At 36.0% G+C, this 22245-nt stretch overlaps 1 long non-coding RNA gene across 1 annotated transcript; it reads right to left on the bottom strand.

Annotated features, from left to right (window-relative positions):
• Nucleotides 1-807: 807 nt before the first annotated feature.
• On the bottom strand, nt 808-17771 carry LOC148621860 (uncharacterized). The gene is made up of 3 exons (XR_015921243.1): nt 17739-17771; nt 4148-4178; nt 808-1118 (listed from the first exon to the last, which is right to left on the bottom strand). It is a non-coding gene; the product is annotated as an uncharacterized LOC148621860 (long non-coding RNA).
• Between the last annotated feature and the right edge of the window lie 4474 nt (nt 17772-22245).

Here is a 22245-nt window from a genome sequence, read left to right on the forward strand (position 1 = left end):
CAAGCTTAGCGCTGCTGCAGGCCTATTCTTTTAACACCCGGACCTGCACGGGGCTGTTTGTTAGTCGAAACATTACTTATTCTAAGAGTAAACGCAAACAAAACACAGAAAATGGCCTGATTTATCTGTCTATATCATTTTGACGCGTAATTCGGAGCTTCATTTTTGTTGCTAGATTATTACCGGATTATAATCACTATGGCGAGTGCCACTGGTAATCAGGACATGCTTACTCTTCCGGAGCACCTGATGTTCCTCTCGTTTTTTTATGTGAATTCATATTGATAGTGCTTTAGTTTTTTTTCGTGCGGTACTCTAAATTGTGTATGAAGGTCGTCTCTGTTTCATATGTTTAGGCCATGTTTTTGGACTTTTACGCATTTGGATCATCCTACTTTGTATTTAACTGTTGCGCACAGCGTAACGTAACAGATATTCTCCAAAACACCTTATTGTCACGGGAAAATTAGGAATTAATTTACCGATTTTTTTTTAGTTTTCAAGCGGCGACCATTATTTTATTTCAATACGGTCAATCTATAACTGGATTTAGCTTCCTATTTCGATCCTTCTTGTAAATAATAACTTTTTAAAATTAGATCTTCTTGTGTATTTGATCCATACGCTGCTCAAGAGAATTTTTTTGTTTGAAACACGTGTGCAGCATATCGAAATCTGGAATTGGTATTTTTGTATATAGTGACCTATTGTTAACCCAAGTATCAACTATGTACCTGTCTACGATTTTCTCTTATCATGCCGATTTTTCAACTTTGAACAGCGGCCTTATTTGAAATTTCATATAGTTTGTACACATTTGCACATGTTGACCTAATTGTTTGCCTAGTTAGATATCAATCCATTTTTGCCATTTCGCGTACAAGACGTAGGTTGAAAAAAAAAGAAAAAATGAAAAAGAAGTACAATCAATGTGATGAAGAGGACATAATTTGTTCTTGTACATTCTCGAGTTTAAAAGCATTGAACGCATGCGTTTAAAAAGCGGGATGTAATATGTGTATAGTTTGACATTACTGTTGCCTTTAAAAACATTAGGGATAAAACAACTAAAAAGAAAACCACTCACCGGATAGTGTGTCCATGGTAAAGATAGACTCCTTGCGTAAAAAAAAATATTACGAGAATAAACAAAAATTTTTTTTTAAATATGGATGACGGGCCTTAAATGATCTTACATGAAAAATCGACAGAGTATTATAAGGTTCCATAAATAAGTTCTTCAACCTTTGATATTAGAAAATGGCTTTAAAATTTTCTTTCTGTATATATAATTTCCATAATCTCACATACTAAGATAATAATCCAAAGGACCTAATTCAAATGATAATTTAAACTCGTATGAGTAGATCGGTTTTCCAATGTGTACGAACTTTACACAAATGCGTAATCAATTTAGCATAAAAAAAGTAATTGAAAATGGCATGGTAGCAAGAAATTAAAGGACATTAAGGATTATGAAAAAAGTAAAAATGAAATACAATTATTTGGAAACAAAACAAAATTAGAAGTAAAAACAACTAGAGGTTTCAGTGTAAAGTTTAGTTAACAAAGCAATAATTGCTAAATGAAAAACAAAACAAAACAAAACAAAACAAAACAAACAAACAAGCGAAGGCAAATAGCAGTATTATACAGTTTATCTGTAGGATAGACAGGTTTTCGAAAAGTCCCATTAAAATGGGTTACAGCAAAAAAAGTAATTTCACTGTTTGTTCAATGAGATGTTTCATGCATGACAAAAGCATTTAACTACAGTCATTCTATCTAAGTAATGTTTGATAATTGTTCTAATAGTTGCAAACTTACTTGGTTTATAAAGTAACACACTGACATTTTAAGATTTTTTAAAACTCAGATGACTTGACTCTGAATGATATGTAGTATCTTCAATCGAAATAGTTTACAACTTGCACCAGAAGTTGAAGGTGTATATTTTATATTTTCGTCTAAGACAAAATCACAATATTTAAAGATGTTTGTTTGTTTGTTTGTTTGTTGGGGTTTAACGTCCGAGCAGCAATATTTCAGCTATATTCAGACGCTGAAAAAATATGGATGTTATATGTTTGTTTGTTTGTTGGGGTTTAACGTCCGAGCAGCAATATTTCAGCTATATCCAGACGATGAACATAAAATTGATGATAAAATGAACATGAAATGATGATGAAATGAAAAAGGGTTGGGACACAAGGACAATGAGGTCGACAAACTTTGATTGCCACTGGAAATAGGGAGAGGTGGGTAGGGTTGGGTAATTTAGCCTCCTGTGGCGGTGCCCTATGGTTCCTACTCCGGGAGAATACCACAGTAGGGTTCTTTAACGTGCGGCCCCGTCTTTCCCAACACGGTGCACCACTATGGTTTGCGGTCAGGTTTTCCGTATTATAGCCTGACAATCTCAGCATCAAACACGCCAGAGGTACCCCATTCCACCACCTGGGGCACACATCCCAGTTGCTCTGTGGGCAGAGCGCCCTAGCCCCTGGTTAAGGTTCTGAGCATAATTTAGTCGCCTTTTACGACAAGCTTAGCGCTGCTGCAGGCCTGTTCTTTTAACACCCGGACCTGCACGGGGCTCATGTTTTCTAATTTCAAATTTAATTAGTAACTAATAAACCTTTCTTTCTGTGTTGCATAACTTCAACATGAGTGTGTTCATTTTAGATTTTAGACATAAATATAAAAAATGCATTTTGCTTATGCCAAACTGTCTAAGGTGAAAATGGACCAAAGCCGTGTAGTATAATTCCTTCAATATTTGAACATGCCAGTGATCACACATTGTTGTCAGAGGTGAGTAATGTATAGCTTTGTATCTTTTTTAACGTCATATCTTTTGTCAACCACTAAACAGAATTCTTACAAATAGCGTCATATCGTTTGGTCTCAATTCATTACCTTATTTCTTTCCAAAACATCATTACCTATTATTCAAGAATGAGTTTTTAAATACAAAACTATGTTTTAAAAATCTACTGTATCAACATTTGAGCGTTTTATTTTTCAACTCTATACACCAGGATACCTACATAAAAATATATAATGCATTATTTCGTCAAAAAAAAATGATGAACTGAAATACAAATATATGTTTGTTAGTCGAAACATTACTTATTCTAAGAGTAAACGCAAACAAAACACAGAAAATGGCCTGATTTATCTGTCTATATCATTTTGACGCGTAATTCGGAGCTTCATTTTTGTTGCTAGATTATTACCGGATTATAATCACTATGGCGAGTGCCACTGGTAATCAGGACATACTTACTCTTCCGGAGCACCTGATGTTCCTCTCGTTTTTTTATGTGAATTCATATTGATAGTGCTTTAATTTTTTTTTCGTGCGGTACTCTAAATTGTGTATGAAGGTCGTCTCTGTTTCATATGTTTAGGCCATGTTTTTGGACTTTAACGCATTTGGATCATCCTACTTTGTATTTAACTGTTGCGCACAGCGTAACGTAACAGATATTCTCCAAAACACCTTATTGTCACGGGAAAATTAGGAATTAATTTACCGATTTTTTTTTTTTAGTTTTCAAGCGGCGACCATTATTTTATTTCAATACGGTCAATCTATAACTGGATTTAGCTTCCTATTTCGATCCTTCTTGTAAATAATAACTTTTTAAAATTAGATCTTCTTGTGTATTTGATCCATACGCTGCTCAAGAGAATTTTTTTGTTTGAAACACGTGTGCAGCATATCGAAATCTGGAATTGGTATTTTTGTATATAGTGACCTATTGTTAACCCAAGTATCAACTATGTACCTGTCTACGATTTTCTCTTATCATGCCGATTTTTCAACTTTGAACAGCGGCCTTATTTGAAATTTCATATAGTTTGTACACATTTGCACATGTTGACCTAATTGTTTGCCTAGTTAGATATCAATCCATTTTTGCCATTTCGCGTACAAGACGTAGGTTGAAAAAAAAAGAAAAAATGAAAAAGAAGTACAATCAATGTGATGAAGAGGACATAATTTGTTCTTGTATATTCTCGAGTTTAAAAGCATTGAACGCATGCGTTTAAAAAGCGGGATGTAATATGTGTATAGTTTGATATTACTGTTGCCTTTAAAAACATTAGGGATAAAACAACTAAAAAGAAAACCACTCACCGGATAGTGTGTCCATGGTAAAGATAGACTCCTTGCGTAAAAAAAAAATATTACGAGAATAAACAAAAATTTTTTTTTAAATATGGATGACGGGCCTTAAATGATCTTACATGAAAAATCGACAGAGTATTATAAGGTTCCATAAATAAGTTCTTCAACCTTTGATATTAGAAAATGGCTTTAAAATTGTCTTTCTGTATATATAATTTCCATAATCTCACATACTAAGATAATAATCCAAAGGACCTAATTCAAATGATAATTTAAACTCGTATGAGTAGATCGGTTTTCCAATGTGTACGAACTTTACACAAATGCGTAATCAATTTAACATAAAAAATAATTGAAAATGGCATGGTAGCAAGAAATCAAAGGACATTAAGGATTATGAAAAAAGTAAAAATGAAATACAATTATTTGGAAACAAAACAAAAGTAAAAGTAAAAACAACTAGAGGTTTCAGTGTAAAGTTTAGTTAACAAAGCAATAATTGCTAAATGAAAAAAACAAAACAAAACAAAACAAACAAACAAGCGAAGGCAAAAAGCAGTATTATACAGTTTATCTGTAGGATAGACAGGTTTTCGAAAAGTCCCATTAAAATGGGTTACAGCAAAAAAAGTAATTTCACTGTTTGTTCAATGAGATGTTTCATGCATGACAAAAGCATTTAACTACAGTCATTCTATCTAAGTAATGTTTGATAATTGTTCTAATAGTTGCAAACTTACTTGGTTTATAAAGTAACACACTGACATTTTAAGATTTTTTAAAACTCAGATGACTTGACTCTGAATGATATGTAGTATCTTCAATCAAAATAGTTTACAACTTGCACCAGAAGTTGAAGGTGTATATTTTATATTTTCGTCTAAGACAAAATCACAATATTTAAAGATGTTTGTTTGTTTGTTTGTTTGTTGGGGTTTAACGTCCGAGCAGCAATATTTCAGCTATATTCAGACGCTGAAAAGATATGGATGTTATATGTTTGTTTGTTTGTTGGGGTTTAACGTCCGAGCAGCAATATTTCAACTATATCCAGACGATGAACATAAAATTGATGATAAAATGAACATGAAATGATGATGAAATGAAAAAGGGTTGGGACACAAGGACAATGAGGTCGACAAACTTTGATTGCCACTGGAAATAGGGAGAGGTGGGTAGGGTTGGGTAATTTAGCCTCCTGTGGCGGTGCTCTATGGTTCCTACTCCGGGAGAATACCACAGTAGGGTTCTTAAACGTGCGGCCCCGTCTTTCCCAACACGGTGCACCACTATGGTTTGCGGTCAGGTTTTCCGTATTATAGCCTGACAATCTCAGCATCAAACACGCCAGAGGTACCCCATTCCACCACCTGGGGCACACATCCCAGTTGCTCTGTGGACAGAGCGCCCTAGCCCCCGGCTAGGGTTCTGAGCACTATTTAGTCGCCTTTTACGACAAGCTTAGCACTGCTGCAGGCCTATTCTTTTAACACCCGGACCTGCACGGGGATATGAATGTTATAAGAGATAGGTAGCCTTCACATCAATATATCTACTTGTATTGTTAAGGGATGTTTCTTTTAATTTGTATTGTCCTGAAATTTGTATACAACAAAAGACAAAAGTTGCTACACCCAGCAACAGGTGATCAGTACGCTGGAGTTTCTCCTCGATCACACATTTGTCACTTTTGGATGGACAATTTATCAACAAAGTATCGCCATTCCAGTGGGCACTTATTGTGTTCCTCTCCTAGTTGATCTGTTTTTCTTATTCTCATGAATCGGATTTCAAATAATCAGTCCCAGTCTCATCATTAAAGTATACAATATTGTGGAACAATATCATAGACATTCATATGCCTTTACTGGAGTTATAGTTAAAATCTATGAAATGCTTATTTTTGCTACCTTTTGACCTCTTATTAGACAACCGTAGGGTCTATGACCAAAAGATCAATACCATCATTCCTTCTGTAGTTTGGAACCTTGTAAAATTTTATAAAAAAATCAACCAAATAATATTCATGTTATAGCACGAAAAGCTGGTGTCTACAGCGCTATACCATAACACGACCTCAATTTACGTGCAGTCGTATAAAATTGTTTTTTTAGGTTAATTTTGGGAAGTCATCAAAACTTTGTAAAGGAAACTGATTATTTTTTAATTATGTTACCATAGGTACATTTTATTTTTGATAAAATACATGTGTGGACACAGATGCATATTGTCCGAATGTTCATATGTAAGGAATACGCATTTGGTTTGAGGATAACATGTGAACATAGCCCCGAAACCCTCTCTCTTAAGGTCCCTTTAGCAAACCTATGGTTCTGCTACTATACTTGGACACTACTGTCTTCTTTAGTCTACTATAAGATCATGGCTATCCCGCTTTAATAAATATAATCACTAAAAAGTGCTCCCCCATTTTAACCCCCCAAAAGTCTTAATTTTCTTAAATACTTTCAACAATTACATTTGTAAAGTTATGTTGAACCTCTATAAACTTAACAGACCTCCAGTCATATAGAATTTTGGCTTTTTATCAATTTAGATCGAAGATCAGAATTGATATAGCAGTCGCCATAGCCTTTAGATTTGTAAAGCCTGATAGCATCTGCAAATATCTGACAATGCCGCAGAAAAATAGTTCCTTTGGCATACTCCATTTAAGTTCAAATGCAAATAGTTAGGTCGACTTAATATAGATAGAAGTGAAAACCCTGCAAGGCTATAACTAGTCGGAATGCTGAAGCTGTCTTCTGGTATTTTATCCAAATATTTACAAAAAGGGGACAGTGGATCCGATCAAGAAACTTATATAAAGAAAGGGGTTCCATGCTATCATTTGCCACTCATTTTTTATAAAAGAGTACTGTAGCATAACCCCAGGAACCATCCCAATGTATCACTCATTGTGTGTTTGTATAACACAATTACCGCCTCGTGACATCGGAAGCCCGGAGGTGACAAAATGAAATAAAATGTTGCTTAGACGATGGTATAGGAATTTCGATAATGCCTTCCTCGGGAATAGTGTCAGTCTGTGGTCTAGTGATATTGCTTTTTTTGCAATAATCATTCTGTTGGGCTAATTTGGCCATATGCAAATATAATAGAGCTGCAGGTGCTCAAGGTGCTACATGGCCTTATAGAGTAATCAAGGGAACCAAGGTTATAGCGGTAATCGAAAGAAAGTAATCCAGGGACAAAGACCAGACATGGAAACAGAAATACACAACAAAGAACATAAAGCAAATGAGCAACCAATAACAAAATGGGAGTATGGACCAGGTGCACCGGTAGGGTAAGCGTTCTCTGCTTTTCTAGAAACACCCACCGAGTTGCTCATAAAAAGTCAAGTCCGGGGTAGACAAACGAAGTAAGGAAATCTATGACCCGTTAAATAAATCAGTTTTGATGGTGCAGATGAATACACCATAATGATCCATGTCCACGAGTTTATGATGTCGACCATAAAACTTCTGTAGGGATGACTTCAATCTTGTAGCAACATAACCTTGTTCCAGAAGCCTATTTGTTAGAGTTCCAGGGCGATACAAAAAGTCTGCGTAGTTTCGGCAAGGTCTGGAATAACGTATGAGTTGTGATATGAACACTCCATACGCAGGTGCTGAAGGGATGTTGCCACAGATGAAAGTGCATGGCTAGTGTTGTCTGCACCATACATAATTGTTGAAATTGTATTCTAAGACTTTTGCGTTTATGTAAATGTACGTGTTTCTGGAAATAGATGCTTAAGAAACTAAGCACTTTAAATGACACTTAGGTTTCTATGCGAAAATTGTGTAGCACTTGAGCTATAAAGCTTATCAACTGAGGAATGTAGCTAGTTGAGAGGGACATGTATCTAAGGACTTGCTTTATTTCAGAGGTTTTGACGGCTCAAGTTTGAATGATTTGACAAACAGTTTCGACCTGGATGTCGATAAATTAAATTTCGACTTGAAAATATTTCGAAACTGGGAAAGGCCAACCAGTTTGTAGTTCGATTACGCAGTTTGTCGGAGAGTTTTGTGTTCATTCATCTAGGTATTCCATGTAAACCGACATCGAACCTATCTATTACGCAAACTTGCGCACTGCTACGATGCATTATGAAATTGGTATGTGATTTTTGTAACGTCCTTTGTAATCAATGCAACTTGACGATTACTTGAGGTGTAAAAATTCAAACGAACGATATAAATTGATTCAGTACATTATACTCGGCGTCACATAAATAACATACTGTTAAAATTTGAATAAAAATATTTTCTACGACTTTATTGAGACCTACCGTCGTTTAAATTGTCTTAAATGACTTGCTCATTCGTTTAGCCAAACGGCTTCTCCCTGAACAAGTCGCTTTTAGCTTAAATCATGCGTAACAAATCCTTACAGTAAAATCCCATACTAATATCCGCCATGTTGGTTTCTACGGGACGATTTGTTTACAAACAATGTTCGTAAGTTCCCGTCGAACTCCGGTGACAATCGTCTGCTTGATTAACTTCTCGGTATTGTACGTTGTTCGCGTAAAATAAATCCGAGATATCCGAAATAACGCCGAAATGCATTCTGGGTTCTTCGGTTTTTGGACAAACCATTTAAACGTAAACAACATCTCCTAGCAACCCGATCACTGTAAACATGGCCGACTTTTTACAATGTAAATATTGGCACCTAGAATTAAAATCTGACCGGAATTTAACGATTCAATGTTTAGGGAGAAGCCGTTTGGCTAAACGAATGAGCAAGTCATTTAAGACAATTTAAACGACGGTAGGTGTCAATAAAGTCGTAGAAAATATTTTTATTCAAATTTTAATAGTATGTTATTTATGTGACTCCGAGTATAGTACTTTCATTTACTATTAAATCAAAGCCTGAAGTATTTAAAAGTCGCTTATCGTCAAATATTCTATGCCACTGATATTTGCTTGCTTTCAAAATCCGAAATGGCACGAATGCGATTTGCTCTATAATAGGGTGACTTCCGCTAGAATCTTGGTTCCCTTGATATGATTACCCTTTGGTAACCATCATGACCTTTTAATCAAAACAACTGGTCACCAGGAAGTGCAGGTAATTTTTTCGTTCCATAAGTTTTTTCTAAAATTTTAGCGATCATTGTGTCGCTTATGATATATTTCCGGGCCATGATAATGTATATGGCCTATATAGTAAATTTTAACGAGCCCGTGTGTCTGAATAGGACACTGGATAATGTTCAATGCTACTGAGAACCGATCATTTCATCTTATAATGTAGACTTCCCGTTCTCATACAAGCAAAAACACACGTAGAACACGTGTGTATGATTTTAAAGAGACACATTTTGATCTCGTACTAAGCTAGACTTATGAAGTAATGACGGTCAACACGGCACCGATCAACAGCTTAATGTGGAGTAGTAACATATAATTATGCAAAGCGTATGCAAATGTAAAGTAATGAAATTACGAGTGCAAGAAGTCGGCAACAATATTAGCGACATAAAAGAACGCTTCTGGTACCATACTGCGCTTTCACAACATTTGTTAGGATAGTAGTGCCTTTTTGTTAAATTTGTGTTTATTCAACGAACAGGTCCAGAAGCCAGCCATAAAATATGATGTTCAATGAGAATATAAACATCGGCATTGAAACTTTGTCAAGAAAAAAATAATTGATTGAATTTTTCTGTATTCTTTAGGCAGGTCAAATTCTATGTTTGGTTAAGGCTCTATATTTAAGTTTTGTTTCGATAACTTCATTGCATTTTTGCTCTAAACATAACCCCCACTCATCAACTCGTGTATTTTTGTTATAGTTCTGTAGTCACATTTAAATGCGGTTTGCATATGCAATCTATCTTCTATCCAATTACATCAAACACTGATATTCTACTGGGAGAATGTTCAACGAAATGTTCGCAGGGTGTAGCTTGATATGACCGCAGAGATCGAACCCTGAAAAGTTGGGCGATTATGGACGAACCATTCATGTTTGATATTACAATAATCACAACCCCCAAATTTGGTATGGCACAATGTGGTACAATTTCAAAGAGACCCATTCACTTATACAAGTTATTATCTGTATATCAGAAAGGTGTTTATTTCCGGTCCACTTTTGGCTATTTATTCCTTATCAGTTCAAGCCACAAACCCTAAAATCAATCCAAGTGATTCTTGCGTAGTATGCCAAGTAGTACAATATCAAATAAATAAAGTCCCTTGTCTCGACATCATAAAAATGCTTGTTTCAGCCCCCTTGTTAATGAACATTCAAGTAATAACCACCACAATCAACCATCTCGGCCTTCTTTTGGTGGTGTTGCACTTTAGGTACGGTTTTAAAGAGATTAATTCAAATCATAGTCAAGTTGTGATGAAAAAGCTTGTTTTTGATTTTCTAAACCGTTTGAATTATAACCCCCAAAATCAATCCCAGCTTTCCTTTAGTGATATGACGCCTTGTCGTACAACTGAAGATATCCATTTGCAATTATTAAAGTCATTGTCCAAACATCATGAAAATGCTTGGTTCGGGTCCGTTTTTTACCCCTTATTCCTTAGCAGTTCAGGTCAAAAATCCCAAAGTCAATCTCAGGCTCCGTTTCTTGTATGACACCTTGGGGATAATTTCATAAAGATATATACATTCTATAATCAAATTATTGTCCCGACATGAAGTGTCTATGGACAACGATGATAGCACGATATCATCATACAACCGCAAATCTTTTGCAGTAGTAAAATAACGACAAATGTAGAATAAATTAGTCAATTATAAGCAGATTAAGGGTTTGAACAACCCACGTGGAACAACCTCCATTTTCAAATAGCTAAATAGTCTTTTACTCTTACATAGTGGGGTGACTTTGCCTTGATATAATTAATATGGTCTTCATGTTTTACAATAGTCCTAATGCCTTATATTTGAGGTACACGAATATCCTAACGCAGGTCCTGCTATAATAAATGTATTTTCGATTGAACTCATTTTATTATAATTTGGAATCGTCGTGCTATCGTGTTAATACGTTCACCGAGATATACTTTTAATTTCTTTTGAAGTCTTCTAGTAAATGTTTGGCTCAGCGTTGTTCATCATCGAACGATTCACTGCTCCGTGATATAAAATTTAAGACAATTTTAGTTTATTTTGAGGAGTGTCATCATTCTGTTACCATGGCTTTTATTAGTTTTGTTGTCGGGCCGTTCAGAGCTTACTTGACGGTGTACTGATTACAGTTATTGTGTACCTTTTGGTGATCTCTGGAAGTATTCAATATTTTTATAGGGGTTATACAATGGTACATTTTTTGCGTTTCACCGTATCTGTTCCTGTTTTTAATTATAGTAAACAGTGGTCAAGCAAAGGAGTAGTAAACTGTATAATGGTAAAATTTTACATATTTAGCACATAACCCAACTACGAAGTACATTTCCATGAAATCAACAGAAAAAAGTACGAAATGATATTGATATGAAACAAAATTACATCATGTATCATAAAAATGGTTCATTGAAGATTGATTGATTGTTGGGGTTTAACGCCCGAGCAGCAATATTTCAGCTATATTCAGGCGATAAAATGGATGATAAAATGAATATGAAATGATGATGATGAAATGATTGTTTGTTTGTTGGGGTTTAACGTCCGAGCAGCAATATTTCAGCTATATTCAGACGATGAACATGAAATTAATGATAAAATGAACATGAAATGATGAAATCAAAAGGGGTGGGACACAAGGACAATAGGGTCGACAAATTTTGATTGCCACTGGAAATAGTTTGTTTGTTTGTTGGGGTTTAACGTCCGAGCAGCAATATATCAGCTATATTCAGACAATGAACATGAAATTGATGATGAAATGAAAAAGGGATGGGACACAAGGACAATGGGAGGTCGACAAATTTTGATTGCCACTGGAAATAGGGAGAGGTGGGTAGAGTCGGGCAATTTAGCCTCCTGTGGCGGAGCCCTATGGTTCCTACTCCGGGAGAATACCACAGTAGGGTTCTTTAACGTGCGAGGAACGTGGCATTTTTCCAAACACGGTGCACCACTATGGTTTGCGGTCAGGTTTCCCGTATTATAGCCTGACAACCCCAGCATGTAACACGCCAGGGGTACCCCATTCAAGAACCTTGGGCACACATCCCAGTTGCTCTGTGGGCAGAGCGCCCTAGCCCCCGGCTACGGTTCTGAGCACTATTTAGTCGCCTTTTACGACAAGCTTAGCGCTGCTGCAGGCCTATTCTTTTAACACCCGGACCTGCACGAAGCGCCACTGGAAATAGGGAGAGGTGGGTAGGGTCGGGCAATTTAGCCTCCTGTGTCGGAGCCCTATGGTTCCTAATCCGAGGCCCCGTGCAGGTCCGGGTGTTAAAAGAATAGGCCTGCAGCAGCGCTAAGCTTGTCGTAAAAGGCGACTAAATAGTACCGTAGCCAGGGGCTAGGGCGCTCTGCCCACAGAGCAACTGGGATGTGTGCCCCAGGTGGTGGAATGGGGTACCTCTGGTGTGTTACATGCTGGAGTTGTCAGGCTATAATACGGAAAACCTGACCGCAAACCATAGTGGTGCACCGTGTCGGGAAAGATGCCACGTTCCTCGCACGTTAGAGAACCCTACTGTGGTATTCTCCCGGAGTAGGAACCATAGGGCTCCGCCACAGGAGGCTAAATTACCCGGCCCTACCCACCTCTCCCTATTTCCAGTGACAATCAAAATTTGTCGACCCCATTGTCATTGTGTCCCATCCCTTTTTCATTTCATCATCATTTCATGTTCATTTTATCATCAATTTCATGTTCATCGTCCGAATATAGCTCAAATATTGCTGCTCGGACGTTAAACCCAAACAAACAAACAATTTACCACCATACACACTCAGTTTATGCCTAACATTGAAAGTCTTAAGTTGACTGAAAATTATGCTTGTTTATATTCTATTGTATTTTCAATTCATACTATATTATGAGGAAAAGCAACAATGATTAGTCTTCCTATCATACGTGTTCTTATTCTTTTTCGTGAGATTTTCACTTATTTTTTTCTTTTTTGGTCGGTAAAATAAACGAAATGAAAGTTATCAGTCAAAATGACAACCAGTACCACAAATGCAAAACAATGCAAAAGTTAAAATTTCGTTTTACTTACAACCAGACGCTTACGTTCCCTACGACATTCTATGTAATAAAAACTCAGAAGTTCGTGATAACATGTTCAGAAGTCGTTCTCTGTATTCATTTTCTTTATTCTCTATGAACGACATACTTAACGGATTGGAAAGATTTACTCCAGTTTGAATCTTCTATCAATCAATATTGTTTGTTTTTCACTCTATGTGTACGTGTAGAAATTTATAGAATTAGTTGTAATGACACCGGATGCCTTCAGACCAAGTATCTTGGCTTAATAATTCTCAATAATTCTCTTTCTTTCACTCTAAATGTCAACAGTGCATCAATAAACAACAATCGATAAATTAAAGAAATGTACCATTAGAAACATGCCGATTATGAATGCAAGCGATATAGTTATACACACACATACTTCACGTATGAAACCCCAAAAATACCGTTACTTCACAATGTAAACTGCCCCGTGCAGGTCCGGGTGTTAAAAGAATAGGCATGCAGCAGCGCTAAGCTTGTCGTAAAAGACGACTAAATAGTGCTCAGAACCCTAGCCGGGGGCTAGGGCGCTCTGCCTACAGAGCAACTGGGATGTGTGCCCCAGGTGGTGGAATGGGGTACCCTTGGCGTGTTACATGCTGGGGTTGTCAGGCTATAATACGGAAAACCTGACCGCAAACCATAGTGGTGCACCGTGTTGGGAAAGATGCCACATTCCTCGCACGTTAAAGAACCCTACTGTGGTATTCTCCCGGAGTAGGAACCATAGGGCTCCGCCACAAGAGGCTAAATTGCCCGACCCTACCCACCTCTCCCTATTTCCAGTGGCAATCAAAATTTGTCGACCCCATTGTCCTTGTGTCCCATCCCTATTTCATTTCATCATCGTTTCATGTTAATCGTCTGAATATAGCTGAAATATTGCTGCTCGGACGTTAAACCCCAACAAACAAAACAAACTTTAACAACTGTGAATAATGACATTAAAAAATATTTCGATATTTGCTAAACAAAATAGGCATTACCACTAATTAGTTGTTAAGGTTGAAATAATGTATAGAACATACACAGAAACTACATCTCCTTAAATTTTCTATTTTCTATTCTTTATAATACTATTCCACAACCGCAACGAAAATTAAGTCAAGGATGTGGTAGAATAAAGCTTTATTTCCACGTTTCTCTGTTCATATGCTTATCTGGTTGACTGACAGTGGGACCGTTACAAGAGAGACAACATTCACATATTTATGGTCTTTCACTGAACTTGACCTTTAAATATCAGTATGGTAGGTGTCTTGTAAGATGAAGGAACTGCTCACAGTCGGGGTTTTTGATTCGAATACCGTTTTATTTTTTGTTTTGTTTTAAAGGATATTTTTTTTGTGAGGGGGGATGTCCTATGTTCAACCTGTGTGTACTTAAAGTTCAATTGTGTATCATAATGTAGTATTATTCTGCATCTGGATATGGACCATATGAAGTAAAGACAAGTAGAAACTAAATCAAACATGTCTTTAAGAAGCCTCGTGGATTATTGTTTTATCTACCTGCACAGAGAAAACCGATTACTTTACCATGTCATTGCTTTCCTCCCCTCTTTTGCCTATCAAGGATGTGAAATTTTATGAGCGACTTGGCGGTTGTATATAAAAAAAAACGAGGACGCTTACCCTACTGGTGCACCTGGTCTACGTTATAAGTTTTTAGTGGCGTCCGAGATGCTCATTTACTTTTGTTTCTTTTTACGTGTTATTTTGGTTATTTCATTTTCTTTGTTGTGTGTGTCTGTTTTTCGTGTCTAGTGTTTACCCTTGAATATATCATTTTGATTTCCCCTTGAATATCGGTTCCCTAGCAATTGATTACTCTGTATCTACTGTACAAATAATTCTAACAAAAAAATTCTTTGTTCATTTCATTCGATTTCATTTTGATTTATAAGAATTTTTTCATCTAATGGTTTAATATCAATAAAGTAAATTAAATGACACGTACCCATATTCCATAAAATGACCCGTCAACACACATTACTTTTAATCACAAGCACATGGCAAAACTATGCTAACAGTGAAACTATGACGGTGTTAAACATTTTACTAGGCTCCTTCTCAATATTGTTTTTAGTCTATAAAGAAATAACATCAATTACGTAGCAAGTTATTCTAAAAGTGCACCATGGGAATTGAGGTTATTTCAAAAGGACCGAAAAAATATAACAGTCATTCATTTATTCAATTTAAGTACCAAGATTCAACGAATAATTAATCATTAAAAAAGGTTTAGTCTACGAGATGATCAGAAACCATGTTACTTCAGAAATCAAACTATATATGTTGTTACTTTCACAAAAACTACCCTTCAATCATTTGGGGTAGTGTAGTACCTAATAAATGAAAAGGGACAAATATAGGATAACCCGTTATTTTTTTTAAATACTTCCAATACAAAAAAATGTTTCATTTAGTAAATCATACTTTACAAGTCTTGTTACATCAAAAACAATTTTAGAAGTGCAGTCTTATTATATTATTTCAATTTTACTTACCAAATTAATGTGAGAACAAAATGAAACATCTAAGTGACAAGAAAAACCCACGTTTTTTTAACAATAGGAATTTAAGTCATCAATATTGAACTTCTCATAAAATAATTTAAAGCTATAAGATGTATCCTGATGGTAGTTATATTTTGCACGTTAAAGAACCCTGCTGTGGTATTCGATAGGAGTAGGAACCTTTGCGCTCCGCCACAGGAGGCTAAATTGCCCGACCTTACCCATCCCCCCTTTTTCCAGTGGCAATCAAAATTTGTCGACCCTATTATCCTTGTGACCCATCCTTTTTTTTCATTTCATGTTCATTTTATCATCCATTTCATGTTCATTGTCTGAAAATGGCTGAAATATTGCTGCTCGGACGTTAAACCCCAACAAACAAACAAACGAAACAATCCCTTTATGGGAACGACATTGTAATGCCATCGTCAGTTCTACTTCGAATCGTTAGGACAAAAGAAATGGTTTCTTGTACTTAATGTCATCACTGCCTTTTGCCTTTTTATCGTCGACTCCACTGTCAGTAGCTCAGTCAGATTTTAATTGTCGGTTTAATATTACCATGGGATTAAACTTATGCCAATTACTAGGAATAATGACATAACGCTGATTATACTGAAACAACTGGCATTAGTAATATTTTTATATTTCTTTGGACAATATATTAACATATTACATATAAATATACACGTTATAACAATCAAGTCTGTTACAAAATCTAAAACAGGAATACGAAGAAAGCATTGTTAATAATATTATCTCCTTTTTAGGATCCCAGGCCTCAGTAAAAATGGATTTTAACATGGGATTCCAGCTGCCAGGTAAGATTTTAAGTATAAATGGGCAATACTGTTGTATTCCTCAGATGTAAAATTGAATTACTTCCCTTAGTATACAAAGTTAATCACTGCCTACTTAATTTACTACATTTATCAAAGTATATTTTAGTTGAATGAAAACCTAAACGAAGCTAATATGAGTTAAAATGCACAAGCAAAAACACATCAATGAATCCAGTGCTTCAATTATAATGTTAAAAAACTTAAGAAAATGTGCGTCCATTTCAATCAAATTCAGCCCCGTGCAGGTCCGGGTGTTAAAAGAATAGGCCTGCAGCAGCGCTAAGCTTGTCGTATAAGGCGACTAAATAGTGCTCAGAAACCTAGCCGGGGGCTAGGCGCTCTGCCCACAGAGCAACTGGGATGTGTGCCCCAGGTGGTGGAATGGGGTACCCCTGGCGTGTTACATGCTGGGGTTGTCAGGCTATAATACGGAAAACCTGACCGCAAACCATAGTGGTGCACCGTGTTGGGAAAGATGCCACGTTCCTCGCACGTTAAAGAACCCTGTTGTGGTATTCGATAGGAGTAGGAACCTTTGCGCTCCGCCACAGGAGGCTAAATTGCCCGACCTTACCCATCCCCCCTTTTTCCAGTGGCAATCAAAATTTGTCGACCCTGTTGTCCTTGTGACCCATCCTTTTTTTTTATCATTTCATGTTCATTGTCTGAATATAGCTGAAATATTGCTGCTCGGACGTTAAACCCCAACAAACAAACAAACAATCAAATTCATTGGAAATGAAGTTACTACAGTTTGTTTGAAGTATAAATAATTTACTTATAATCCTTCACGTTAGATTTATACTTTTCAGAAGACTGTTTTGTTGGAAAAATTAAGGTCTTATACTGATTATAATATCAATGATGGAATTAAACTTCATATTTTAAATCAATGTGTATCTATCTGTTAAATTAGGTTTTTGTTTGATTCGATAACATTGTTAAAAAAAATACCTACATTGCATATTCAGAGTTAAATTATAAGTACTACACACTTACATGCAAAAATGAAAATACCTACATTGCATATTCAGAGTTAAATTATAAGTACTACACACTTACATGCAAAAATGTAAACTGTTAACCATGAATTACCTGGTACAAGATGACATAAACATGTAAATAGAATATGTTATTTGATGAACTGTTTAACCATTGAAGTACACAAGCCAATAACGCGCATCTACTCTAGAGCGATGATACGGCAACCTTGTACATAATAATAGAGACTAACTTTATACGCATTAAGAATTTTTGATTTTTCTATGATTTCATAGTAACATACAATCAATAAATTTTAAGTATCCTGTAACTTAATTATCTATGTGAAATATCGCATGAAGAGAATACAAGTCGATCAGGCTGAGTAAAGGTCTATTGTATGATCAGCCTAAGTAAGGGTCTATTGTGTGATCAGTCTGAGTGAGGGTCTATTGTATGATCACCCTGAGTAAGGTTCTATTGTATAATCAGCCTGAGTAAGGGTTCATTGTATGATTAGTCAGACATTACAGCAATAAAACAAATACTTTCTCGACGGTGATATCTAAAAATAAATATTTATGTTTTTATGGTATAATTTATGTAACCAACATTTTTCTCACGGCAATACTATTTAAAACCAATAACCGTTTTATAGTCTCTTAGATATAGTTATTTAACATCACAGCCAATGTGTTTACAGATGTTGCAGAAATAAATCAAGAAAATTGGATCTAAACATGCGTGAACAGAATAACTGAAACGAAAATTATTGAATTCAGTGTATATAGATTTACCTTAAGGACTTTTTCATCTCAATCAATCTATAAATTGCAATATTTTATCCTATCCAATATTTGTATCTATATTTTGTAAATTCTTTTTCATAAGCAACTTAATATTTGATAGAAAACGGGAAAAGCATTACAAATCACCTTTAGTTTAATTGAGATGAGATAACCATTTAGAATAAATTAAAAGAAAAAAATTTGAAAGAAATCCTGCATCTTTATTTGAAATATAAGCAATTACATATTTCAGTTTTTTTTACATGTCAAAATTCTTACATAATAAAAATAAGTCAAAATATTGAGCAGATTAAAATTTCAATTAGAATACAGGCAGAAATAATCTCATGTGCCATTTTTCGTTCATTTTATGGGAATCTCAAATCTGTTTTACCGGATTTTAGAGTTCTATGTAATATAAATGCTTTATAATGTCAATTTAAAGTACACAGCAGACCCCTCCCTAAAATCATTATCAGAACGTAACGTACTTGGTCCAGTGCTAAACCACTTTTACAATGTAAAATTCTCCGGTTTAAACAGTTATTCGGTTTCTTCAAATTCAAGGAGATAGCCCTACCATAAGGGACATAACTCTTGAAATCAGTGATGCGTTTGTATTATATTCAATTTCAACAAAGCTTTTCAAGCTTTCCCTTTAACGAAAGAAATGAAGTTACTTTGATGCTTACATGAAATTGATGTAAAATAGTAAAAACAAACGTTCCAATAATTTGTAAAAGTTGTATCCCATACCCTAGGTTTACCTCCTAAAACTTACGTTCAAACTTATTAAGGGACCTGTTTAAGCGTCTGGTTCGAGACAGGTCATCAGCATCAGATTTTTCAAAAAGAATCGGTCTGGACAGGTTTCGCTGTATTTGTTTGTTTGTTTGTTGGGGTTTAACGTCCGAGCAGCAATATTTCAGCTATATTCAGACAATGAACATGAAATGGATGATAAAATGAACATGAAAGAAAAAAAAAGGATGGGTCACAAGGATAATAGGGTCGACAAATTTTGATTGCCACTGGAAAAAGGGGGTGGGTAAGGTCGGGCAAGTTAGCCTCCTGTGGCGGAGCGCAAAGGTTCCTACTCCTATCGAATACCCCAGCAGGGTTCTTTAACGTGCGAGGAACAAGGCATCTTTCCCAACACGGTGCACCACTATGGTTTGCGGTCAGGTTTTCCGTATTATAGCCTGACAACCCCAGCATGTAACACGCCAGGCGTACCCCATTCCACCACCTGGGGCACACATCCCAGTTGCTCTGTGGGCAGAGCGCCTAGCCCCCGGCTACGTTTCTTAGCACTATTTAGTCGCCTTTTACGACAAGCTTAGCGCTGCTGCAGGCCTATTCTTTTATTACCCGGACCTGCACGGGGCGGTTTCGCTGTAAATGGTTTGTTTTGTTTGTTGGGGTTTAACGCCCGAGCAGCAATATTTCAGCAATATTCAGGCGATGAACATGAAGTGGATGATAAAATGAACATGAAATGATGATAAAATAAAAAAAAATGGGACGGGACACAAGGACAATGGGGTCGAGAAATTTTGATTGCCACTGGAAATAGGGAGAAGTGGGTAGGGTCGGGCAATTTAGCCCCCTGTGGTGGGGCCCTATGGTTCCTACTCCGGGAGAATACCACTTTCACTGTAAATGGAGTTCTGCTCGTTTGACTTTGCATGGCAATGGTCCCGTTGCTAACATTTTGATTCATGAGTTAGGTTTCTATACAATGAAGTAAAAAATAAGCAAAATAAAACACACCGCGTGAAAGAAACATATTTCTTTTCACAGAATAAACTAAGACATCGGATTCCTCATGGAATCACCAATGATCAAACGCAAGCCCTCTTCTTTAATTTAATCAAAATAATAAATGAACTAATGTAAGCTAAATTATGTTTAATAGAAGTATGTCAGAAAACAAAAAAAAAAGAACAAATAACCTAACATATCTGTATTGCAAAATATAGAATGCAAATACAGTTGAACAATCTATAAAACTAAATAAAATGTAGAACAATATGCTAATTTAATTTGTGATATATTTTATCAATATCCAAAGTAAAAAAAAATATATATATGTAACAGCAGTTGCGTAAAAACTGTTAGTTAGCAGACAAGCAGACGGACGAAACAAATTCCTTAGTAGATTGAATTACCTTCACTGTAAAATTTAGATAAAACACAAATATGGGATTAATTGTCGAGAAAATGCACATATTTGAACCACACAAAACCGGATATGTTACCTTGCATATTATTAACGTCAACACTATTACTGTAAAGAATGACATAACAAGTGTTGATATCAATCCAATTATAATAACAATACTGCATGTTTTAAAACACGCAATGTTATTTGTAAAGATTAGAACGAGTATTTTGCAACTTCTAGCATACCTATTTATGTTCATAAAAACATACCATGCTTTATGAATTACAGTCATTTTACTAGTTTTGACAAACATATTCGCTCAATTAAGACATTAAAAAGTTACATTTACGAATAATTTCTAGTTGGTGAAAATGTCTGTACTCAGGTGCAGAGGTGCCATTCAACGCACTATAATTTAGTTTAAGAACTGAGAAAAATCCGGTTATCTTATAAAGATAGAATTAGATAAAATATTGCAATTTCATGTCAATTTAAAATTGCGTGTGATTATAGGAGAATCAGAAAATTTAGAAATAATTATAAATGTATTTGTTTGTTTGTTTGTTTTGTTTGTTGGGGTTTAACGTCCGAGCAGCAATATTGAAACTATATTCAGACGATGAACATGAAATTGATGATAAAATGAACATGAAATGGTGATGAAATGAAAAAGGGATGGGACACAAGGACAATGGGGTCGACAAATTTTGATTGCCATTGAAAATAGGGAGAGGTGGGTAATGTCGGGCAATTTAGCCTCCTGTGGCGGAGCTCTATGGTTCCTACTCCGGGAGAATACCACAGCAGGGTTTTTTAACGGGCGAGGAACGTGGCATCTTTCCCAACACGGTGCACCACTATGGTTTGCGGTAAGGTTTTCCGTATTATAGCCCGACAACCCCAGCATGTAACACGCCAGGGGTACCCCATTCCACCACTTGGGGCACACAACCCAGTTGCTCTGTGGGCAGAGCGCTCTAGCCCCCGGCTAGGGTTCTGAGCACTATTTAGTCGCCTTTTACGACAAGCTTAGCACTGCTGCAGGCCTATTCTATTAACACCCGGACCTGCACGGGGTTTATAAATGTAAAGGGAGTAATGCCAATAAGGCTTAATATTATACACACATAATACAATAACGTACAGTCTATTCTTTTGGATAATCATTAACAATATTGTTTCGTAAAGACATTACAACTGTTCTTTGATGCGAAAATTTTATCCTGTATCACAACACATTAGATGTATTTGAATATGTTGGTTTTATTTACAAAAAAAATATTAAAAAAAAGCGACATGAGTAATTGCTGAACATCAAATACATTTTACATTTATATAGTGTTTATGTAGTGTTAAGCACTTGTACAAGATAAGCGCGCGCGCGCGCACACATATATATATATATATGGTTGGGAATTTTTCAGACCCTTATATATATGTGTTTGTGTGTGTGTGTTAAACGAGGAAACAAACTTGGCAGTCAACCATCCAACACTGTCATTAATCTTTCATTACACAACCTAAATGAAGATGAAACATCATTATTAGCTAATGGTCTCAATTTCTGACCAGTTCAAGGTCCTGTAAATGAAACCATCCTGGACCCGTGCAGGTTCGGGTGTCAAAATAATAA

The sequence above is a fragment of the Perna viridis genome, chromosome 3 (assembly GCF_037379345.1).
Source record: "Perna viridis isolate PV_CMFRI_1.1 ecotype Kerala chromosome 3, ASM3737934v1, whole genome shotgun sequence".
Lineage (NCBI taxonomy): Eukaryota > Metazoa > Mollusca > Bivalvia > Mytilida > Mytilidae > Perna > Perna viridis.